This window comes from Cavia porcellus, unplaced genomic scaffold (assembly GCF_034190915.1).
Source record: "Cavia porcellus strain 051 isolate PalLab524CR breed Dunkin Hartley unplaced genomic scaffold, mCavPor4.1 scaffold_31, whole genome shotgun sequence".
Lineage (NCBI taxonomy): Eukaryota > Metazoa > Chordata > Mammalia > Rodentia > Caviidae > Cavia > Cavia porcellus.
This window is the reverse complement of record NW_026947514.1, coordinates 43,318,839-43,342,255: the sequence shown is the minus strand read 5'-3', so window position 1 is coordinate 43,342,255 and position 23,417 is coordinate 43,318,839. Positions and strand designations below refer to the sequence as shown.

Sequence of the window (23,417 nt, the reverse complement as noted above, 5' to 3'; positions counted from 1 at the left end):
ATCCCCCGTCTCCTTCTCTCTCACCTGATGTGGCTCCAGCTACCTTGAATGCACAGACATGACGCTGCATGACTGCTAAGCCCAGACCCTAGGAGACCCTGTAGCTGGCTTGCCCTTTCCCTCTGATCTGCCGATGGAAAGAAGTCAGCTAACCTGCTTGATAAACAAGCCAACGAGGGAGCCCTGCAGCCCCAGCTAGCAGCCAGACAGAATCCAGTGTGGGCCCGAGACCATCATGAACACACCAGTGAGCGTGGACACACAAGGGCCCAAGGGAGGATGCCGATCCTTTCTGTGTTTAAGCCACACTGGGTTACAAAGCGCCAGGTAACTAAAACTGGCCAGGATGATCAGTCAGAACCTTTGCTTGATACAAATCAATCCTCGAGAGACCCTCAGAGCCAGGGCTTATTTTTCAGAAAGAAATGTCCTCCTGGCCCCGTGGGGTGTTCCCTAATACAATGGAGCTCCCCGAGAGTATATGAATTGTGAAAACCCAAAACAACATCAGGTTTCAGCCTCTTGGTTAACAGATGTAAGGCCAAAGAGGTTAAGAGACTGGTTCATGGTCACACAGCCATGTAGTGGCCAAAATAGTACTTGAATTTGAGACTCGGGACTTTAAATGTAATGCACTTTAAAATAGAACATGCTTCTCCTCCTGCAAAAAAGATTTCTGACACATCAGAATGACAAACTCCTAGACAAAATAACAGCCTCAGAATGAATGACTGGAAAATATTTAGGCAAAATGTGGTGTGATGTGGTGTAGAAAGCTCAGACTCTGGGGTCAGATTTAGATCTGAAGTCCTAAATCTTCTATATACTCCCTTTATGATCTCTTAGACCCAGTTCCTCATCTGAAAAGCTATCCCAGGGTTGAACTATGAAATAAATCACAGCTGCTAGGAGCATTCTGCAGACATCAGTAAGAGCTACGAACAGGAACATAGCCTGTGCCGATGACTTCGCCGTTTCCTCAGGCTTCCAGGAGAATGCTCTGAGCCGGAGGTGGGGTAGAGATGTGCCCCCACTGTGGGAATCAGACAAGAGATAACTCAAAAGCGAGCCTGAGCCTGGGACGCTTCCCTCCACTCCCACTGAGTGTCATGGTTGTGAACATCGAGACCTGGGCTGTCAGGGAGGCCCAGCTGCCTTCCCACCCCATTCCACACCGCTCTTGTGTGCTGGCCCCAGTCACCCCGAGTGACAGGGCTAGACAAGTTCCAAAGCATAATTCCAGCCACCCAGTGAGCTTTGCCCTGCACTACCCGGAAGCTTGCTGTCATACACAGGACAGCATCCATTTCCATGGGTCCTGAGCATGTAAAATGTGAACCCACAGTTCAAACCACTACTAAGCTCACCCTTGTCAGGGCACACAAAACACCAATTTCCCCAGTCAAGGAGGAGAGGACATTGATTGATCTTTACCTTGACAATCATCCTTTGTTTCTAAGACAGAATTAATTCTAAAATCCCACTGGGCACAGAAATGAGACCTGCTAATTTCCCTAAGGAAAATATGTGAGGTCTACTTGCAAATCACTGCCTGCCCCCAGGTCAGTCTATTTCCTGCTGCTGTTTCTATTTATAGATCCCAACTGTGCATGTTCCCCTTGGCCCAGAAGCCTGGCACAATTCTTATCAAGTGAGATATTACTGCTTCATGCAGTTCACCCAGCTCAAGATTCACTCCCTGGAAAATGTAAACTCACGAATCAGGATCCAAAGCAAGGGCTGTGTCATCAGTGGTGCATGCATGTGACAGAGGCGAGAGACAGAGGCGAGAGGGGCCTGGCGGCAGAAGGGAATGTACTGGGAATACAGGAGGCTGAAGCTTCATCACAGCTCACAGAACAACTGAGCAGGGTTCAAGGAGTCCCTGGGAGTGGCTGAAGCTGGGAGCTGCTGAAACTGCTAGAGGAGGGGGGACCTTCAATCTGCAGGAAAGGTAACGCTATTGGAAAAACAGGGAGAAAAACACACATCTGACAGAAATGTGGGGTTGTGTCAAAGATGGGGCATGCCAGGAAAGACTGGGCAAGCGGGCAGGAGACCAACACAGATAGGTAGAGAAACACTGAGCTGGAGATTTGAGTTCCAGGCCAATTAGTCTCGCTTCCAACAGCCTCTTCCACTGTCCAACCTACAACCATGACTGAACTGCATGGATTACAGTTTTGCTTACCAGACTGCAAGCTGCAGAAGACATATTTTTGCTTACCTCATTTAATAGTGTATATCCCCCAGCTCCTAGGCCAGTACGTGCCTAAGAAATATTTATTGGATGAATAGATGGATTTGATGACTTGCAGTAGGTTGAAAGGGTAAAGAAAAACAATGTCATTTTATCTCATTGGCAGAACCTTTCTGTTTGCTGTGGAAATTAGCTGAAGAACAACAACATACAATTTCCTCTGTGAACTGAACTTTGAATGGAAGTATGGTGGATATAACTCACTATACAAACCACAAAGCCTGTTGTCTTAGTTTTGGTTTCCCTAAAATAGAGCTTAGGTTAAACCTAAGGTGATCTGAGGGTGAGGAGGGAGAGATGAGAAAGACAGAGCCACCTACCATGAGGGTGCAACACTGAGGTGTCTGGACAGGGCATCGGGGTTCTATTCTAGAGAAAAATCTAGAGTGCCTCCCAGATTGTCTGCCCAAAGAACGAGGAGACAAAGGGTATAGGGCCTGCTTCTGAGTCTATTAGCTACCCAGCACTGCTAACATGGTTCCCCTTCTCTCAACACACCACACACATGCTCCTAGGAGCTGTGAGAAAGCACATGGAAAGTTACAGGGTGTGTCCAGAGATGGGACAACATCGTTAAAGTTGAGTCTGCACTCACATACTGAAACAGGGCAATGAAACTCCTGACCTACTATATCCAGTACGAGTTCATGTTCTCTAAAATTGAAGAATGAATTTTAGGAACAACAAAGGTTAAGAGCAGAACGTATTTACTGAGAGAAAGAAAGCTTCTGTCTGAGAGAGACAGAAGGGGTCCCGGGCTGGTTGCCAGAGACTGTGATACGGGGTGAGACAGGTTTAAGGCAGGGAAAACTGGTAACTCACAAGGCAGATGGGCATAAGGTGGGACAGAACTATGGTTAACCAATAAGATTAATAGTTGCGGTAAAATTGACTAAATTAGAGACAAATGGGGAAGCAAGTTGTGTAGAAAGCAGGCATGCTTAGAGAGCAGTGACTCTTCCCTAGGAGATTGGAATGGTGACTCCTGACTTCCTCAGGGTGACAGGGAACTACTTAGAATATCAGTCCATAGGACATGGGTGCATTTGTTTGATCCTTTGTCTTGAGGCCTGGACTACAGCAGGAGGTGTCTGTCTCCCCCATAGTTGTAAGGTTCTCCTTGGAGGACCCAGCCCTGTCTTGCTGCCTATAATATTTCTAACTAATTCAGCTGCCTGCAGCAATAGGACTGTCCACTGTGTTTGCCATCAGAACCAGGCCGAGGGACCGTGAACCAGACATCAGAAAGTGCCTGGTCCACTTCAACAGTTAATCATTGTGCCTACTCTTCTCCTTTCTTTGCTAAGGGCAGCAGCCTGAAGTGATTTCTCCATCTCTGTCTAGGATGCTCATGTACCCTCCCCCATATTTTTATATTTGCATTCAGGTTAAAGTTAGATCACTGGTTCTCAGTGAGGAAGAAGAGGCTGCTTTATTTCCACCAATGCTGGGGATATATTTTGGTTGTCATAACTAGAGGAAAAATGCTACTGGCCTTTACTGAGCAGAGGGGCAAGAATGCGCTCTTTGTCTTCAATGCATCAATAACCACCCACTACAAAGAGTATTCAGTCCCAAATGTTAGTAATACTGGCCAACCCTCTTGTTTATGGTGGTAGGCAAGATATCTGGCATTCCCTTACTTGTATTCCAGCCGTCTGTGATAAAATGTACCTGGCATGAGCCACCAGCCAGATAATGCAGTAAATTTCCAGATTCATGCTGGTGCTTTTGTTATGTAATTGCATTGTAACAGTGAAAGGTACCTTAACATGTGCAGCCCAGACAATGTACTCTAATGACTAGAGATAGATAGACAGTAATAATCTATAAAGTACATCTGTGAACAAATACATTCTATTGAAGTATTGCTCTTACCAAAACATGGTTAAAAGGTAATAAATTAGATAAAAAATTTCTTTATGTCACTTAATATCTTACAAGTAGATAAAGATAACTGACAAAAAGCTGTTTTATACTAAAATGGAACTTAAATGTGCTTTTGGAGATACAATGTCATCATGATTGTCATGTTGAAATAGTATGTGGCCCTAAACCTCAAATTTTCTCTATAAAGCTTTGTAATTATTATCTGCTAATATTCTACAGAGATTCAACTTCTAAGACAAGCATGGTTGGCAAAGTAATAACAGTTCATTGGTTATACTATATACTTCCAGGTGCTCAATCCCTAGATGAGATCATAAAATTTAAACCTTGTGCTAGCTGGTTACAATCATTATCCAGTCTCTTGAAAGCAGGGTCTGGATGTGACACTTCCCTTGGTCTGCTTGTCCATTCTAGTGCTTCGCTTTGATCATACATGCTTTTATCTCTTAGAAAAAATTGTCTATTTTTGCCTAGAAACTGCCAGACTCTAAATGAGCATGCAAATGTAACCAGCAATAAGCTGTTACTGGGTCCCACAAGAGTGACCTTATAATACTAACCCCACCATGGATTAACTTCCTGGAGAAGGGCCCTACACTGACCCTTCTCTGTTTGAAAAAGCTAGACTGAAACTTTGCCCGTTCTCCCCTAACTGTGCTTTGGGATACCTCTTCACAGGGCGGAATAGTATAGATAACTAAGTTAGGTAAAAACTAATACGCAGTCCGAAAGGGACTGGGCTCTCTCAAGGAAGTCGGTGAAGGTAGAGACATCAGAATTGTGGCATCTGAAGAAGACAAGGCTGAGTTAAAATTGCAATGACCAGACTTACATATTTTCCTAGGGGCTGAATCAAAACTTTAGATTATACCACCGAGTCCATTAAATCCAGATATACAGCTGGGTGGGTGACCAGAACACCTGGGCTCATCCTTTCTCCAAAATGCTCCTTTTTAGAAGTCATTGACAGGCCAAGTTTAATGATGCCATCTACATGCTCTTGCTACATGCCCTGCTTCTCTATTGGATTAATATTAGCTAAACAATGATATTTATAATCCTGTACATTGATTATAGTTTGGCCCATGTTGTCTCCCCATTTGTGACTTTGCTGCATAAATTACCTCTGCCAAAGGGCCTCGGTGGCAATCATTTCTTAGACCCCTCTTGTCTCTCAGGAGCTATTCCCATTTCCCAGTAAATCTTTTGTACTGTTAACCTCCTTTCTTTTTGAATTCATTCTTTGACTTCAGGATACACAACTCAGCACATTGCACATCTATCGGGGAGTTTTATTTCTCCTCTATCATCAGAACACAAGTTTTAGGCTCTTCTGTTACACTAACCACCCTATCTGAGACTGGGTTGTTTATGTGGATTTCCCCAAAGAAGGCTTCAGTTCTCTGAGGACAGGAATGACCTCAGACATCCCAAGACATGAGGAAAGTAATCCCCACCCTGGGGCAGTGTTCCTTCTGGCCTCAGGAGGTACTCCTTAGCCTGCAATGAGTGTGATCACAGTGTTTTTGGAAGGGAATATACTGTGGTTTCCTATCCTTGTTTTCACTATTCCCACTACCGGGCTATAGTTTGGATGTTGCCATGGTAACCAAAAGTCATAGAAGATAGTTTATAACCTATTAGATAATTACCCAGAGACTTGGGACCTGAAGATTTTCTCACATTTCCTGTTTATGCTCTAGGAGTTGGCAGTGAAGTTTCTCCTCAATATCTCCAATTTTTCTCCTTTGGAAGCTTCCTGTGTTGACAGAAATGCTTCTCAATTGCACGGCATTCTCATCCTCTAGCAGTGATCCCTCTGAGGACTGTAGTTCTGAAGCCAAATCCACACCAAGTCTCTCTAGGGACTATTTATCCTGTGACGATTCCTCATTCTGTGAGGACATCATCCTTCTTGATGACATGTCACGCAATGTGTGTTTTTCAGGTGACCTCATCCTTCCTATCCAAGGCACATGAGGTCCTAAAGGGAAAAAGAGAGGGCCAAACCTACAAAAGCTACTTCAGGATGACCCACATCAGATCTACAAACTAGGTGTCACCGGAGCCTGGCCTAATGACTTTGGAGAATCAACTGCTCACAAAAATATACGTGGAGGCAAGGGATTGCCAGACAGGTACCCCAAAGATGAACCAAAACTTACCGAAGGCACACTGAATGGTCTTGTGAAACTGCTGAAAACATTTCAGGGTGGTCAAATGGATAATGAAGAAATCCAAAAGGATAATGATGAAAATCAAAACACAAAGTAAATCACAAAACAAAAAACAAGAGAAAGATGAAAAATGATGACTGGGATTCCTTTGAACTTGATCTGATTGAAAGTCTTCAACTCAACAGCAGTTCTCCTTCACACTGGGTTCAGGTGAGTCCTCAGAGACAGGAGGTATGCCAAGACTCACCCACCTGCAAATTAGCAGACAAGATGATGTCCCATTTCCAGAGCTGCCTGTGATATGTAAAGAACAGAAATTTGCCCAGATGGCAGGTAAAGAGAGCAGCAGCCATGTGTCAGGCATCACAGAGCCCTCGGCCTCTGCAGCACAGCTAGAAGAGGATGCTCCCAAACCACAGGCCACTTGCCTGTCTCCACGTGGAGCAGGCCTTCCACTGGCTGCAGAAGAGAGTCCTTTCGCTGATACACAGAAAACAGGACCCTGAGCAGGCCACCAAGAGCTGCCCTCAGCAGAGAACAAAGAGAAGAATATCCTAGAGACAAAAAGTTCCATCCTGAAGGACCCCTTGAAAAATTAGGACAACTCCATAGCTTCACATTTTCATGCTATGGGCTACCCTGTCTTCCAAAATACAACAACAAAGCAAATGTTCTTGTTTTTAAAAAATGTTAATACCAGAGTTGGAAATCTGAAGTCAGATCAATTGACACATGAGAGATGAGGTGTCAGAAAACCATTGAACAATTTCCAGTTCAAATGCTCCAGTTTTGCAATTTTGAATAGTTCTGGTGGTAAAAACACATAATTACATGCTCTTGAGTAGGAGTTGAGCTTATCAGTTGTATCTATTTCTCAGTCTTCTTTTCTAGATTACTAAAATCGAGTTAGCCTGAGAAGTCTTACCATTGCCCTAGAGACAAAAAATTTAAAATCATACTGGTAAGTTCAGTTAACTTACCCATCTTCTGCACAAGTAATGGACTAAAGAAATGGTCTTTATGAAGACAGAAATATTACTGAATTTGTTATTGCTTTAGTGTGAGGCCAAAAAAAAAATCCCTGATATTATCTAATCCATTCCCCTGGATGGGTCTGAAATGAAGTTTTGGTATAAAATAATGAAGAGAATAGTAATGAATTTTCATAAATTTATATTGTTTTCCATTTAAGGGATTATTTTATATTATGATATTACTTCCTCCATTAATTTTGGTACTAAAAATGTTCTTTCTTTTATAGAATAGAATGGTTTCACAATTCCTCACCCCTATTCATTTAAAAATAATATTCATTTAAAAATAATTTACTGATCTGAGAAGACAAAAGTCTAATCATCACTGGGCTGACTTTATAAAAACCTGTCTGTATGTATGGTGGCTTGTGTTATGATGTCAACATGGTCAGTTTTGGAATTATATTTTCCAGAATCCCCTTTCTCTACTGTATTATTTTAGAATTAGACAAGAGAGATGTATATGAGAAATTTGGAAGCTAGAAGTAAACTCATAGTCATTATTCTCTGAATGTTTTCTTTTATGTTAGTTAGACATGGAGGTACCCAGGCCATGCACAGCCAGCTTTTCTTCCCACTAGACAGTCCTGATGACCAACATCAACTTCAGGCAAGGGCTTGGCTTTGGACCAGCAGAGGTGCTGGCCAGACAGAGCCTCTTCACACACTCCCTATTAGTGACAAGTCTTGCAGCTGGAAGTGCTTACTTCTCAAAGTGCCTGGAAGGTGACTCCTTCTCTGAGTTCCATTCCCCAACTTATTCCAGATTTCCATTTCTCTACTTTCCTATATAGCTGCATAAGAGCACATTCCCGTAATAAGCCCTGTCCCATTGGTCTCACAGGACCTCTGTTCTTCTGCCTAAATTTGGTTGAAAAACTTCAAATACAGGAATTGGTTTCAGGAGAATGAAATGGTGGAGGTAGGAATCTGGAATTGCTTCTCTGTTCCAGACAGATTTTAAGATATTAGTGGCTATGTTACCACTAGTAAAATGTGATAGTAGATAATCCATGCATAGGTTGACAAAATAGTTACCTAGACTACTATCTACAGTTAGCTGAAGCCAAGATCCTAAAAAAGATAAAGTTTTGAGTATCCAAGTAGTTGTTATAGAATGGTAAAGAAGATACCATTTCCACAAAAATAAGAGTTAGCTGGAAAACAATTAACCTTGAAAACTAGAGATCAAAAATGCCAGCCTCAAACAGCCTATCCTTGCCTTTCCTGCCTTAAAGAGTAGCCACAAAGTAAGAGATAGAGGTAACAAGTTGCTTGTTTCTAAGAGTCAAAGAACTTTCAGAGGAGAAAGGATGAGGTTAGAGTGTCATGTTTCCAGCTAAAAATTCACTAAGGTTATTGGAAAACTTTGACAAGCACTCTAAAAGGTACCATTTCTCTTGTAGCTACAGAGCTGAGATTTCTGAAAGCCAGGCTCAGAATGAAAGTCTTGCAGGTGGGATGCCTTCCTACTACATGTACTAGACCAGGCCAACACACAGCGCCATCCATTCCTAACTAGAATGATCATGATTGGGACGTAAGGGATGGAAATGGGTTGTAGCTACTCTTACCAATTGGTTTAACAACCCATATGAGAAATTTTTGTTTCTTACACTGACACAGCAATTTTGAGCTTAGTGGTTCTACAAGGCACCCTGCCCAAGAGAGAAATAGCGACAGCAGTAAACACAGTCAGTATTCTTTACATTGGAATTGGAGGGTTTCCCCTAATCAGTTTGGCTTTGTTATACCAATGAACCAACAGTCATCTCTGAGGGACTGCTCTTCATGGATAGCATTTGCTGAGCTTTCCTGCTCTCTGCTTCCAGTTTAGTTTAGCTACTAGGAGGAAAAGAAGATTCAAAGTGGGGAGAGACTGGTGCAGTTATTCAGACTCCCTCCCTGGTGGATCGTGGACCAGCGGTGGCCATATTCCTCCACCAAAGACCACATCTTCTGCTGGATGGACCTCACCTTTAGCTATTGATCTCCTTGAATTCTAAAAACTGTGTTATTCTTTTGATCCTTCAGCCCCACAATTTGTAATGAATTCCTGTGGCTAGAAAGTTGGTCCTTACATGCTCTGATGTAAGTATTTTTTTCTTCATCAAACTCTCTTCAGCTGACTCTTTTGACATACGGGCCATTCTGAAAGCTCTTGGACCAATACTTACATAAGGAAGTTAAGATCTGAATTCCATTATACTTTCCTTATTTAATTTTCCCCTAAGCTCTCACAGTTATTAAATTGATTATTTTGTTCTAAGTACATGGTTATATCACATATGAATAATTTATTTTAATCAATAAAAGAAATACTTAAAATAGCAGAATAGGCAAAAATTGCCCATAATACCAAAAGAATAAGTTCAAAAAGATTAAACATCATTGATATCTAAGGATTATTGCTTTTCAAAAGATACTACTAAGACAATGGAAAGATTAATACAGAATAGAAGAAAAGTATATTTCTGATAAAAATATACTTTCATTCAGAATACATAAAAACACTCAGAGCACAAGAACAAGATAACCAAAACATTTTAATGGACAGAAGTGATTTGACATGGGCAACAGATTTGGAATACATACTTCACCAAAGACATAAAATAATCAAATGGAACTTAGAACTAAAATTACAATGAGATACCACTACATACCCATTCCAATGCCCAAAAATTACAATGAGATACCACTACACACCCATTCAAATGCCTCAAATTTAAGAGACTCAAAGTAGCAAATATTGGTAAGAATATGAGAGTACGTAGAACTCTCATATATTATTCGTAGGACTATAAAATGGTACAAATTTGAAAAATCAGTTGACGGCTTCTTAAAAAGTTAAACATACACTCAACACTCTAACTCAGTAATTCTGCTTTTAAACATTCACCCAAGGGAAAGTAAATCTGTGTCCACACAAAAACTTGAACTCAAATATTCATAGTAGCAGTAGCCATAATAGCCAATGACTAGAACAGCCCAAAACAACCCCATCAAAAGGCAAATGGATGAACAAATTTTGATCTGTTCCTACAGTGGAAGGTTGCATTTAGTATAACTTACCACTGAATATACTGATTACACTTTCATTCTTTGAAAAATAGTGTTTATGATGATAACTCTCAATAAGCCAGGATATTCAGTCTACTAATCTTGAAAACAAGCTTTATAACTTTTTTCATCTCAATATCTAACTATGGTGTCAGCACAAAATGTATGCTCAGTAAGTGACAGTTGAAATAAAATAAAAACATGCATCATCATTCACTATTTTAAGATGGAAAAGAATTCTATATATATGTATGTTCATATATTCATATAAACTTAAAAAGTGTGACAAGATGCACACTAAACTGTAATCAAGGATTGCCTCATGAATTTAAAGCAATGCAGAGAATTCAGCTTCCCTTTAATACATAATATTGCAGTTAAGATCATGGACTCCAGAGTCAGGTTTGGTTTCAGTGCCAACTCTACCGATTCTCATAGGTGTCAGTACTTACCCTCTTTGTGTCTTATTCTATCTTCTTAGTGGAGATCACAAAATTCTTAACTCATAGGATTCAGGTGAATATTAATTGAGATAATACATAAAATGTACTTAAGTGTTTAATACTTAGCAAACATTTGAGCTATTAGTCTTTGCTTGATATGTTACAATGTCAACTAGTGTTTTGAAATAATGAAAGAAAAATATTTCATGGCAAATAATTTAAGAGGATTTGTGTCATAATACAAGGAGAGCAAGAGGAAGAGGATGAAAAAGAGGAAGGGGATAAAAGTAGCTATCAATTTTATCTTGGCGATGTTTCTGCTTAAGCCCCCAGATTTGCTCCAAATTAGACTGGCTGCTCCATACATGTTGCCCAACTCTTACCTGCAGTTTTCCTATCATGTTTATCCCAATTCCTTCATTCATTCATTCTCTCTCTCTCTCTCTCTCTCTCTCTCTCTCTCTCTCTCTCTCTCTCTGCGTGTGCATGTGTGTGTGCTGGGGATTGAACCAAGGATCTTCACAATGAGCTGCATCCCCATTCCATTTCTTATTTATTTATTTTATTCTGAAGCAGAACCTGATTGATCGATTTCGAGACCGAGTCCCACTAGGTTGTCCATACTGGCCTCAGTCTTGATCCTCCTGCTCAGCCTCCCAGCAGTGCTAGGATGACGGGTCTGCTTCACGGCACACACTTTAGTCTGTGTCATACATTGGATCGCTCTTGCCTGGGTTCCAGTTCTTCATCTCTCTTCATTTTTTCACTTATGTTTGTATGTTGCATCCACCATTATCCTTATTTTTAAAACTGCATTCAATTTTTTGGAACATGACATGCCTGAAAAGGTCTTATTATAATCTCACATTAAAATTTGCTAGTTTGATTAAGTATAATATTCTAGGTTTTAAATCACATTCCTTTAAAAATTTTAAGACATTTTTCCATTGTCTTTTAGCTTCCAACTACTCTGTAATGAAGTTTAGTGCCATGTTGTTTCTTATCGTTTTAAACAAGGTTTTGCTTTGTTTTTGTTCCTGAAGTAGTCAAATGTTCCCACACACTTTGAGTTTCACAGTGACCATACTTTGTGCTCTAAATCATGTGGCATTCAGTGGACCCTGTCAGTCCAGCCACCCATGTCCTGTAGTTCTGGGATATTTTCACAAATTATTTCTTTAATATTTTCCTCTTTTCTGTTTTTGCTTCTTCTGGTCTCCAGCATTTATCTATTTTCCACCTTAGTTTTTCTTTTAGAAATTTATTTTCTACAATTTCTAGCGAGTTTTAAATTTTTCTCACATTTTTAACTTCCAAGAGCTCTTTTTTTGTTCTCTGAACATTTCCATTTGTTTTTTTTAGCTTAGCACTTCTATTCTTATTTCATAGTGTAAAATATTCATATGGATTTTAAGAATAATAATAGAAAGCTGAGATATTTTTTCCAGCTTTCTTCTCTCTTACATGATCTGTTTCTTTTAATTTCTCTGTGTTTTGGTTTCTTTCATATTGAAGACTTTCCTGAAAAGTCTGGTAATCCTTTTCTATTTATTCAGAAGGCAGATTTTTAAAATAGGAGATTTAAGAGAAAGATGCCTTGATGACATGTGGATTTTAGACACTGTGTTAGCTTTTCAGCACTATAAATAAAGGAGGAAAGATTTGTTTTGGCTCATGATTTAAAAGGGCTCAGTCCATGGTCAGCTGGCAACACTGCTTTTGCATCTGTGGTGAGGAAAAAATATCACTGCTAAACGGTGTGGCAGAATAAAGCCCCTCACTAGTGGCAACCAAGAAGCAGAAGTAAAAGGAAATAATTCAAGAGGAAGGGGCCAGGGACAAGATAGAGTCCTCAGTGTCACACCACCGTGACCCATTCCCTTCTGCCAGCCTTCACTCCTGTCCCCATCACCTGCCAATAGAGCTACGAAACTGCACTCTCATAAGCAGATTTACCACTGATACAATAAGAAGCCCCATGGTCCAATCACCATCCAAAAGCCCGCCTTTGAACACATGAGACTGTAGGGGACATTTTAGATCTAACTATAACAGCTATTAAATCTAGAACTGAGACAATAAATCTCTATGTTGTAAGCTTTAAAGGTGGGTGGTGTGGGGGGGGGCCTGAGGGATTTTCTAGGAAGTGACATGGTCAGTCACTAGGGTTTATCTGGTGTCAGTGTCCCTAGGTCTTTTCTCTTAAGCTGGCTGAGTCTCCAGACAGGTACTTTTCACTTTCTGCCTTTAAAAAGCTTGATCTCTGAGTGTTGGCAGGAGCAGACAACCTAAGGCCTTGGCACTAGCACATAAGCTTCTCACCAGCCACCTCTGTTTAGAACACCACCTGTCATCGTTACGGTGTTTGGGGCCATAAAGCCACTATTCCAGAGAATGAACTTCCAATCTTTGGCTGGGGTAGGGGCAAAAGGGAAGAGCAATTAGGACTCTCCTTGCATCAAAAAGGCATTCAGATTATCTTTCTCTTTAGTCCCTGATCCCTGTATTAGTAGCTTTCCTTTTGCTGAGACACAAAACCCAACACCCACAATTTAAAGAAGAAAATATTTAATTAATCTCATGGTTTGGGAGAATAAGTCCGTGGTTGGCTGGTTCCAAGGCAGAAACAACATGGTAGAGAGGTGTGGTGGATCAAAGCTGCTTAGTTCATGGCTGCCAGAAACCCGAGCAAGGAATCAGCTCCACAGAGGAATGAGTGAGGAATGGCTGTAGTGATCAAGGCCATGCCCTGGAGGGGGCTCCTGCTAGTTTTGTAATCCAACGATGTTGACATGTCAGGATTAGCAGCCACATATCCCACTTCTTAATGTGCCATAGTTCCTCTAATTTCTGGGCCATTGAATTGTTCAGAGATATAAAACTGGGATATTCCTATGATCTTTGTGTTCTTGCCTTACAATCCAAGTTTTTCAGGTTTGCTAAATCAATTATCGGTCATGTATCTACTCTCCAACTTGTGGTTTTCTTCTTTTTGTTTTTGGAATAAATTTTTGCTTTTAAAAAATACTTTGAAAGCCACTCAAGTGATGTTTCAGAAGGAAGCAGAACCAAATGCGTGCATGTAATTCCTGTTTCAACTGGAAGCTACCCATGTGTTGTTTTTGAAGAGGAAAAAGGAGGATTTAGTGATCGATTGCACAGAGGAGGTGAAGAAAGAAGGAAATCAGACGTAATTCTGAGATTTACAGTCTGTGTGATTAGGAAAATGTGGTGTCATTTACAGAGATAGGGAAAAGTGGAAAGGGAACAGATTGGGTGGGGTGGCAGCAGATGGCTCTGTGAGTTTAGGCATATTGAAAATGCAGTGATCGGAAGCATCCACATGGAACGTTATGGAGACAACTGGAAATACATTCCTGGAGCACAAAGAAGGAAGAAGGCTGGTATGTAGACTTGGAAGTCAGCGGTGTTTGAGTATATTAGGTAAGTATGAGTCGGTAAATATTACAGAGCTGAATGCTTAGGAAAAAACCAGTCTCAAAGAATATCAAAGAATAGATATAGGAAAAAGAAAGGTGTCCTTTTTTAAACAGGGATAAGGGAGGCAGAAATATGGTTAGAAATGAAAAATAATCAGTATTGTACAACAATGTGAAAACCAGTAAGCAGGCTGTGAGCCTGGGCAACCACCATGCTGGTAAGTGGTAAAGTCCAGCAAAATGTCAGAAGAGGGCATGATGCCAAACAGGGTCATCTTAGGATACTAATCTCACAGCAGGAGTTGGGAAATGTGGACTCTAATGGGACCTATGGTATCAGCACGATGGCATAAGTAAAAAGCACAAATGGGGTCAGAATCCTCTAAGTCAAGGCCAGAGCCAAGAACTGATGAGTCCATGAAGGACTGCAGGCTCAACAGTCATTGAAGGGGACTCCTGTCAGTGAAAGCTGGGTGTCTCACAGGGGCAGATACAGAGTTCAGAGTCACGGACATGCAGAAAAGAAGGTAGGAGCTCAGACAGATGAGTTCTCACACTCAGATGTGGGCAGCAGCCAAATTAGCTTCTGAGAGTTCTGGTGACTCCCCAGCTGCATGCAGTGTGACCTCCTAACAACCGGCCCTTCTCACAGCAACTCTGAATCCTAGCTTTGAGCTAGGGTGAGCTCAGAGGTGTCAGCTAAAGTAAAGAAAACTAATATATCAAAGTCTAAAACTTTATAACATGGAAATTTTTTACCTTGGTGTTTATGATAGAAAAAATTTATCTATGTACAAGAAGTGTATTCAGGCATATTTGTTTTGGTGTTGTTTGTAGTCAAAATACTGGAAATATCCTTACTGTCTGCCCAGAAGACAACAGTCACACATATGTGTACATGCTGAATTAAGTATAGCCAGCATGGGCAAATATGGGAAAGGCTCCAATATATAATGTAGAGTGAACAGGAGGGGAAGTGTCACTATATCACAAACTAGGTGAAAATGTGTGTATGGCTTTGTGTGTGTATGAGGGGCAAAAGAGGGAGAGAGAAAGAGACTTGGTTAATGTAGGATTTTAGAGGAGGGGAAATCTGACAGAACAAAAAGGACCATTACCTTGTGCCAGTTCTCATTCTGAAAAGATTCTGAGTCAGAGAAGAACAAAGAAAAACGGTGTGAATGGGAAAGGAGGGAGTCATCCTGCCCTCAGGAAAGCGCCACAGCACTGCCAAGGGGAGGGACAATGGCAGATGCAGCAGTGTCTGCGCCTTCGAAACTGGCCTTTCAAATGCCAGAGGAACAGGAAACTGGGTCAGACAGAAGGGTACAATGACCAGTTTTAGACACGAGAGGGATGGGTCTGTTTGACTTGGAAGAGAGAACTGTTGCAGGTTTGATGGACAGACCAAGGTTGAGGGCAGTGAGTTTGCAGAATCTCTGAGTTTTAAAGATCTCAAAGTCCCTCAGACCCTGTATCTTACAGTCCAGGAGACTGACAGCCAGGGAGGCCTTCTGGGTGTGATCAAGGTCTTGAATCCTGACTCCTTCTCTCCGTAGCTTGGAAAGTGTTTTGAACCGCTTTTTCCAAATCTTTGAGATAGCTATAAAAGCTGCCTGCTTCAAAGAGTTGTGAAGCTCTTTCTGTTGTTATTATTGCTATTGCTAATGAATGTGGCAGCATCTACCATGCCAGTCGCTTTTGTGCTTCACATGTAGGACTCATCTAACACTCAGAGGTGAGCTGTTAGTACTACCTGTCTCACATCCCAGAGCAAGACCGAAGTTACACAGCTAGAAAGTAACGCAACCAGGCTTCAAAGCAGCCAGCTGGCTCCTGAACCTGAGCTCTCAATCACTCAGCCTGCTCATTCAGGGCGCATAACGCATGCAGTCACAGAATGCCTTGCACGTGCAAAAGATGCAAAAGCAGCTACTGTAGTTAGAGCATGGCCTGGTGCTAGAGCGCAGCTTGCTGGTATACAGGTCCCTTTCTTTACATGAGGCCGTGTTGGTCACCTAGTTTGGAGCTTCTCTGGTAAAGACAGGAAAAACAAGAAGAAACAAACACTGTCTCAGCAGATGAATCAGGGCCCACATGACTCAGAACAAGAGCTTCCCAAGAGCAGGGAGAGACTTCTTTGCCTAAGAGTCAAAACACATCTAAGACATATTCTGAGTTCCTTTTCTCTGATAGAACTGAGCCAAGTCAAGTACTACATAACTAGACCGGGTTAGAAGTCTTTCTGGTCCCGGGGTCCTGCTAATGATTCATGTACCTACAGTGATGAGCTCACCATAGATGTTCAAAACTGACCCAGTGGCTCCAGGCCTTGCTGGGTGTCATGGTTTATGTCTGTGCCCCCCAGGCCTCATGAGTTTGCATTGTTCATTTGTGATGGTGCATTGTCTAGTGCTTGGATTGATGGTGTCAGTGCTCCACCCACATAGGGGTGGAGCCAGGATGTGATGTAATGGCAGGAAGAAGGTGTGTCTTGCTCTTTGCTGGTTCCACTTGCTGTTTACAGCCGCCATGAACTGCGGCCCAGCAAAGCCCACCTGCCTGGGAGCCAACTGAGCGTGGACTGAAACCTCCAAAAACTGTAAGAAATAAACCTTTCCTTTCCCAACTTGGGCTTCAGGTATTTTGTCTCAGCGACGAGCATAACGTAACTAAGACACTGGGTTTCCAGTAAGCAGGTCCACACAGCTGGGGAGCTATGGTGAGGCACTCTGCTGAATGATTGAGGGGGCCCCGCAGCATCCTTCCCTTCCTCATCCGAGGAATGAGGTTTCTGCTGTGCAGAAGTACTTAGCACCCTCAGCAGCAGCCCTAAGATGGAGGCAAAAGCTGCAGTGCCAACCTGCAGGTCCAGAAGGCACAGAGCATCTGTGGGAGGGAGATGCACTTCCGCTCTCCAGGAAAGGCCAGTGCACTGCTCCTAACCACACATCTCCCGGGGTGCAGCGGGGCTTCTTAACAGCAGCCACTGTTCCCAGAGAGATTTTCTCAAAGGAAAGGGCTCCAAAGTCTTCACTTGAGACACTGCAGTAAGTGATGGTAAGGACAACTGTAAATCCACAGTGGCAAGATCTAAAATGGCCACTGCTCCTCTCCTCACTTGTGTCTCCAATAAAACTCATTAGGAGCTTAATGAGAACCAAAGGAATTTTTTTTCTATGTTATTCTGAGGATTTAACTCCAACTGGAAGCCCAGAATTGTTTCCCTAGAGTCTGGGGCAGAAGAGAGGGGAAGAGTTAGAGTTATTCTTCTAATAAATACTTCAAAGCTCCTGGATCGGAGGGTTCCGCACTGTAATGAAGGAGGACGTGGGAAATGGACTAAAGAGGAGAGACCATATAATCTTTGCCCTCTGGAATCCATGATTTTCTACATAAGACAGCACAGAGCAAACGGGGACTCCAGACCGCCAGACTGCTAGATTCAAATTCTATTGAGTTACCTGCTGTGTGACTCTGGCTTGGTGACCTGATGTCCCTCAGGTTCTATTTCCTCATTGTTAATATAAGACAGACCTACTGTCATAACAGGGTTGTACAAATTAAATAAAAGCGTGTATTTTAAAAGTTCTGTGGAGTGCCAAGTGCACAGCTGGAGCTCCTTATATGTTATATCTTATCATTAGCAATAACCAAAAGCAGATAAAAATCATTTAATTACGGCTATTCATAAAGGCAAAAACTAGTTTTTAAATAGGGATATACTTTGATAGAGTTTAGTCCCTTTTAAGATTGAAGGTTTTTTAAAAAACCATCTGAGAACAAATAGTAGCCATGTAGTCTCCCAAACCAAGGATGACTTTCTCTTCAATGCTGCCTGTTTTGCGGCCACTTTGAGACTGCACACATCCGAGCCCCGCTGTGTCTTCCTGCTGACCTCGCCCAGAGCCCTGGCCCTTCCTCCCTAGGGCTAGGTCCTCTCACACCCAAAAGAGCTTTCCTAGAGTTTCTTGATATGCTGACTACAAGGCTAACTTTACCAGCTCCCCACCATTCACAACGCAGTCTCCTTTAGCCCCTAAAATCTTTCTTTAATACTAACCCTTTCCTCTTACGCAGAACATATTCTGCCTGCCAGAAACAAAATAATATTGGTGTTGGACCAACAGTCTGGGCAATTCCTCTTCTCTCTGACAGATATGTCCCCAGGCTGACCTGGTGAGGGCCAGGTGGGAGGAAAATGACAGGAACTGTCTTGTCCAGGCAGGTGGTCGGGCATCACTGTGCTCCCAATTCCTGTGCGGGCCAGCAGGGAAAGCCACAGTGACTGTTATTACCGCTTGCATCTTGCTCTCTGGAGTAGAGGGGCCACTCCCAGATATCTGATGTCAGGAAACACTGTGACAATGCTGGGAAGCCTACAGGGACAGCCTGAGGGGAGCCCTTGCCAAGATCCCAGGAGGAAACTGCAGCCATTCAACCCTGGACTGTCCCCACATGGCCCCAGACCCCAGGACACACTTGGGTTTGCCAAGCAGCTCACGAGGCCTGACAGTGGGAAAATGTGAAGTGTGGGAAATCCTAAGTACTTGAGGGTCTATCTGGGGCCCAGCCAGGACTGGGTGCATAACGGCCCATTGCAAGTGGAAGCTGACCGTTCAGGACCTGTGAAGATGCAGGAGAGACACAGAGGAACCCAGAACCTCAGGGAATGAATCAAGGTGAGTGTCCTTGAAGGAAATGGTGTCCTTAGGTAAAGCATGCTGTGCTGTCACCCCCTGCCCCGATCTCCTGCTTGCCCAAACCCTTAAACCCGCATGAGTCTTGCAGCTGTTACATGATGAACCCCAAAAGATAAGGTCATAAAGCCTTTACCTGCCTCGTCTAGGGAAGCGGGCATGGCCAGCTTCATTTCTGTATAAAAGAAGGCTATAACTGGGTGTTGAAGTGTGCTTCTGTGATCCCAGCACTCTGGGAGGCTGAGGCAAAAGAATCACGAATTCAGCCAGAAACTTAGCAAAAGCCTGTCTCAAAATTTTAAAAAGTGCTAGGGTTGTAGCTTGGTGCCAAGGGCCTGGGTTCAATCTCCAGTACTGAGGAAAGGGAGAAAGAAAAGGAGATGGAGAAGGAAGAAGAAGAGGAAACAGGGAAGAAGGAAGAGAAGGAGGAAGCGGGGGTGGAGGAGGAGAAAGACTGAGACCAAGATCAAGGCTGCCTGCAGTCTCAGCCCCTCTCATTCAGAGTCAGCACCCTGACAGCCCTGTCTTATTGTCCAGCATTGACATCGAGATGGACCTATGGAATCACAGTTGGAGCAAAGTATTGTCACTCTGTGGATTCCCTGAGGGAAACAGGGAAGCCTTACAATGAAGGATCAATGTCCCCTGAATCTGGTCCCCAGCTCACATGCAGCCTGCTCATCTAAGGACACAGTCTGAGCGCAGTGCTAGCCAGCACAGTGTGACTGATGACTGAACCTGCAGCTGAGAAGCCATTGGCTTTTGCCCCAGCTTACACAGTCTGGAGCCTAGAGAAACAGGTTCCACCAGGAGGAACCACTGCTGAAGACTTCTGAAGACTGCACCACGGGTCAGGTGCAGTCAAGCAGTAACCCCTCTCTGCAGTTAGTCTCTTTCCTCCTCACTAAGACAAAATATTCAACAGCGGCAAATTTAAAGGAGGTGGTTATTTTGGATCACACTGTAGAAGTTTCAGCCCAAAGTTAATATATTAATCTAAACACAGATGGAGAGATCTGGTGGAGGAGAGTTGCTCGTATCAGGGACTCCAGAAAGCCTTGCTGAGAGAGAAAAGAGAAGCAAGGAAGAGAGAAAGTCTCCCGGGTCACACTCCTAGTGACCCACCTTTTCTGACCAGACTCCCATGCCAACAGCACGTCAGCTATAAGCTCCCAAGATCCAATCACCTCCCAAAAGCCCCACCTATGAGCCCAAGAGATCTTAGGTGCATTCTAAACCACAACATCATCCTACAGTAACACCCTCTCCCTAGACACAAACTCCCCTCATAGCCGCCCTCTTCCGGAGTCAGGAGGAAGCAGGGGAGAGGAGACGGGTAAGAGGGCAGGAGCAGGTACTGTGGGGCCCACCTGGCTCCTGGGCCTCTTTCTTCAGGGCAGCTGCCAGTGCATACATCTGTGCCTCAGGACTTACTCTAAGCAGGGCCCATGCTGGCCTCACCCGCACACCTGTCCCTCCAGAAGTGCCAGGGCAGCACCTCCTCCTGCTCTTTCCCCTCAGTACTTCTTCCCCAGGGGCTGACAGGAGCTGGGGACAAATGTTCCACCTCCTTGCCCTGCGGAGGGAAAGATATCTCTGAGGTGTGCATTCCCCACTGTGTCCTGGAATCTGAAGCAGGATTAAGTTCTGCTCAGAGTAGAACAGGTTGGATTAGTGATTATTAACATTTCCCCGTCCCCCTGAGCCATGTTCCCACCTGCCACCTCGGTTTCCTAGGAAGACTCCCAAATAAGCCACCTGCTCCTATTTCAGAAAGCTTTTGAGGGAACCCAAACCAAGAGAGCATGCTAATGAGCTGGGATTGTTCATTAAGAGCGGTGGGAAGCTGTGTGATGGTCACTGAGCACAGCTAATTGTGCCTATTAACATCTAACGAGACCTGAGTCCCCTCACCCTTTGCCCTCCACCCTCAGTGCTGGATTCTGAATCCAGTCAGGGCAGTGAGCACTATGCCTCACTCACCACAGAAGCTCCATGTGTAGTGCTGAGCACAGTGAGCAGTGGCCGGTGTCCCATCCCAGCAGCCTCTTTAGTTTTTCTCTGGGAGCAACAGGAGTCAAAGCTGGGGTTACCCCCCCACCGCCCCGCCAAGACCTTGGTCATCCAGAGCCTAAGCATCTAGCTATGTCATCGGCAAATAATCATCTAGAAATGAAGTGTTGCTTTCTGCCTGATAGTGCCTGAAATCTGAATGTCAAGCCCTGCAGAGGGGCCCATGCTAGTAATAGCAGGAAACATCTAAAGAGACAGTGGTCTGAGCAAGCATTCAGCTGACAGGGAGTTCAGGGACTCACCTTCCACAAAATGACCAAGAAGGCCTGGAAAAGATCCATGGAAGACCAGGAAATAGTAAGCACTTGGCCTTGTCCACAAACAGCCATGCCCACGAACACACTGAGTGGACCCAGAACAAGCCAGGGAGCTACAACCAGCAGTGCGTCAAGAACAGGCAAGGCTCTGGGCACTGCCGCTGGGCTACTCCAGAATGGGGAAAGATCTGAGCTGGTGTCCAGCGGTAGGGCCTGGTGGAGACAATCTTTACAGCAGAACCCAAGACTCGCCTATACTTCTATGTAACCTTGCTTCCCATTCTCATGAGAATCAGATAGGATAAGCAGACTGAACCCACTCTTCTATTATTTTCCAGTTCTAAAGCTATATACTTGGATATCTTGTGCTTTATCAGGCTCCAATTTCCAACAAAGAATCTGGCCAAAAAATACGTATATCTTTTGCTTGTATCCTTTTATTCAACAAGCATTAGATTTGCTTTTTGCTTATATTAAATGAAGGCAAAAGAAAATACAACATGCAGAGCCCCCAAGAGACCACAGAGTTAATACTGGACAACGTCACATAATGGGGGGAAGATAAGTAGGTCAGAATGGTCATTCAGCTGCTATACTGCCATAATCCTGTCACCTCCAAAAAGCTCCACCTATGAGCCTGAGAGACCTTAGAGGACATGCTATGCCATAACAATAGAAAGCAGGATGTCCTCTGATCTCACTGCACTGTTGAGTGACCTGAGCCAGGTCTGGGGCCCTCTGCCACCTGAACAAAGAATCCCACTGCCCAATAAAGGGCAGAGAGGGAGGGTGCTGTCTTGATACTGCTTAGCATTACATTAAATGAGAAACAAAAGAAAAAAAGAGGAATGGAAAAAGAATTTGAAAGATTTGCCTCTTTATTTGTTGTGCTATAAATTTTATATCAACATGACTTTTTAGAAATGAAAGTAAACATGCCCTTCAGTGAGGCAGAAGCAATCGTGGGCTGGGAGGAGAACCAAGCAGCCAACCCATGCCCTCCTGTGAGCCGCCAGCGTGGGCTGGAGACAAAAAGAATGCCACCCCCAAGCCCTAAGCAGTCAGGTGAAGGATGAGATGACAGGAACTGAAGTAAAAAAACAAACAACTTAATGTTTGTGTTGTTTGACTGACTGTACAGGCCTGAAGTCTACATTTATTTAGAGGATAACAATATGCAATATAGCAACTAACAAGGATTTCCTTCTGATTTATTTCTGAAATCCAATATTGTTCTCACTGTTTGGTCTTGTTCTGTTTTATTGCTTTTAAAATAAAAAAAAATTTTTAAAGAATCAAAGCAGAGATTTTCCAAGAACAGGTGGACACCTAACATGGACTGGTCTCAGAGCCAATATTTTAAAACCCATGGCTGACAATTGAGATTTCTGGAGCCCAGGCACTAACATCAGTCAGGCTGACATATAGTTTCATTGACTTGACCACCTCAACCCACCCCAAATTTGGAGACATCTGATGCAGCATGGTCCTCTCCAGCCTGATCTGATGCTGCCTCAGAAGCTAGAATCTCACATGGCCATCTCTGGGTCTATAGTCTCAATTTCTTGAAAAGGAGAAGAAAAAGATTTGTTTTTAATAGGTATCAATAGAAGTAGGCTTTTTAGGAGAAAAATACGTATGATTTGAGAGAGAGAGGAATTTTGTAAAGAAGTCTTAAAAAGTATAAGGGCTGGGGTTTAGCTCAGCGCTTGCCTAGCAAGTGCAAGGTTGTGAGTTCAATCCCCAGTACCAAAAAAAAAAAAAAAAGAAAGTATTATAACTGAAGATTGATGTGCCCAGTAAGAGATAAAATACATGAACGTTTCTTCATTGAAGTTAATCCCTTAGCAATGCATTTTAAGAAACTCATCAGTGACTGAATTCACAGTAGCACAGGATGTGTTAGTCGGATTTTAGCATTTAATTCAATGATCCACTTAAAGATTACATTTAAAGAGTAGAGATATAAATTTCATTTGACTGATCTCATTTAGCAATTTATATAAGAAGCTTCAGAACACTTTTTTCCATTTCTTCTGCTTGAGCCAAGTAGATTTGGCAACCCTGCCACCCTCACACCCAA

At 43.1% G+C, this 23,417-nt stretch overlaps 1 long non-coding RNA gene across 1 annotated transcript; it reads left to right on the top strand.

Annotated features, from left to right (window-relative positions):
* Positions 1–1,707: 1,707 nt before the first annotated feature.
* Positions 1,708–13,429, top strand: LOC134474135 (uncharacterized). The gene is made up of 2 exons (XR_010044763.1): positions 1,708–1,954; positions 6,099–13,429. It is a non-coding gene; the product is annotated as an uncharacterized LOC134474135 (long non-coding RNA).
* Positions 13,430–23,417: the final 9,988 nt, after the last annotated feature.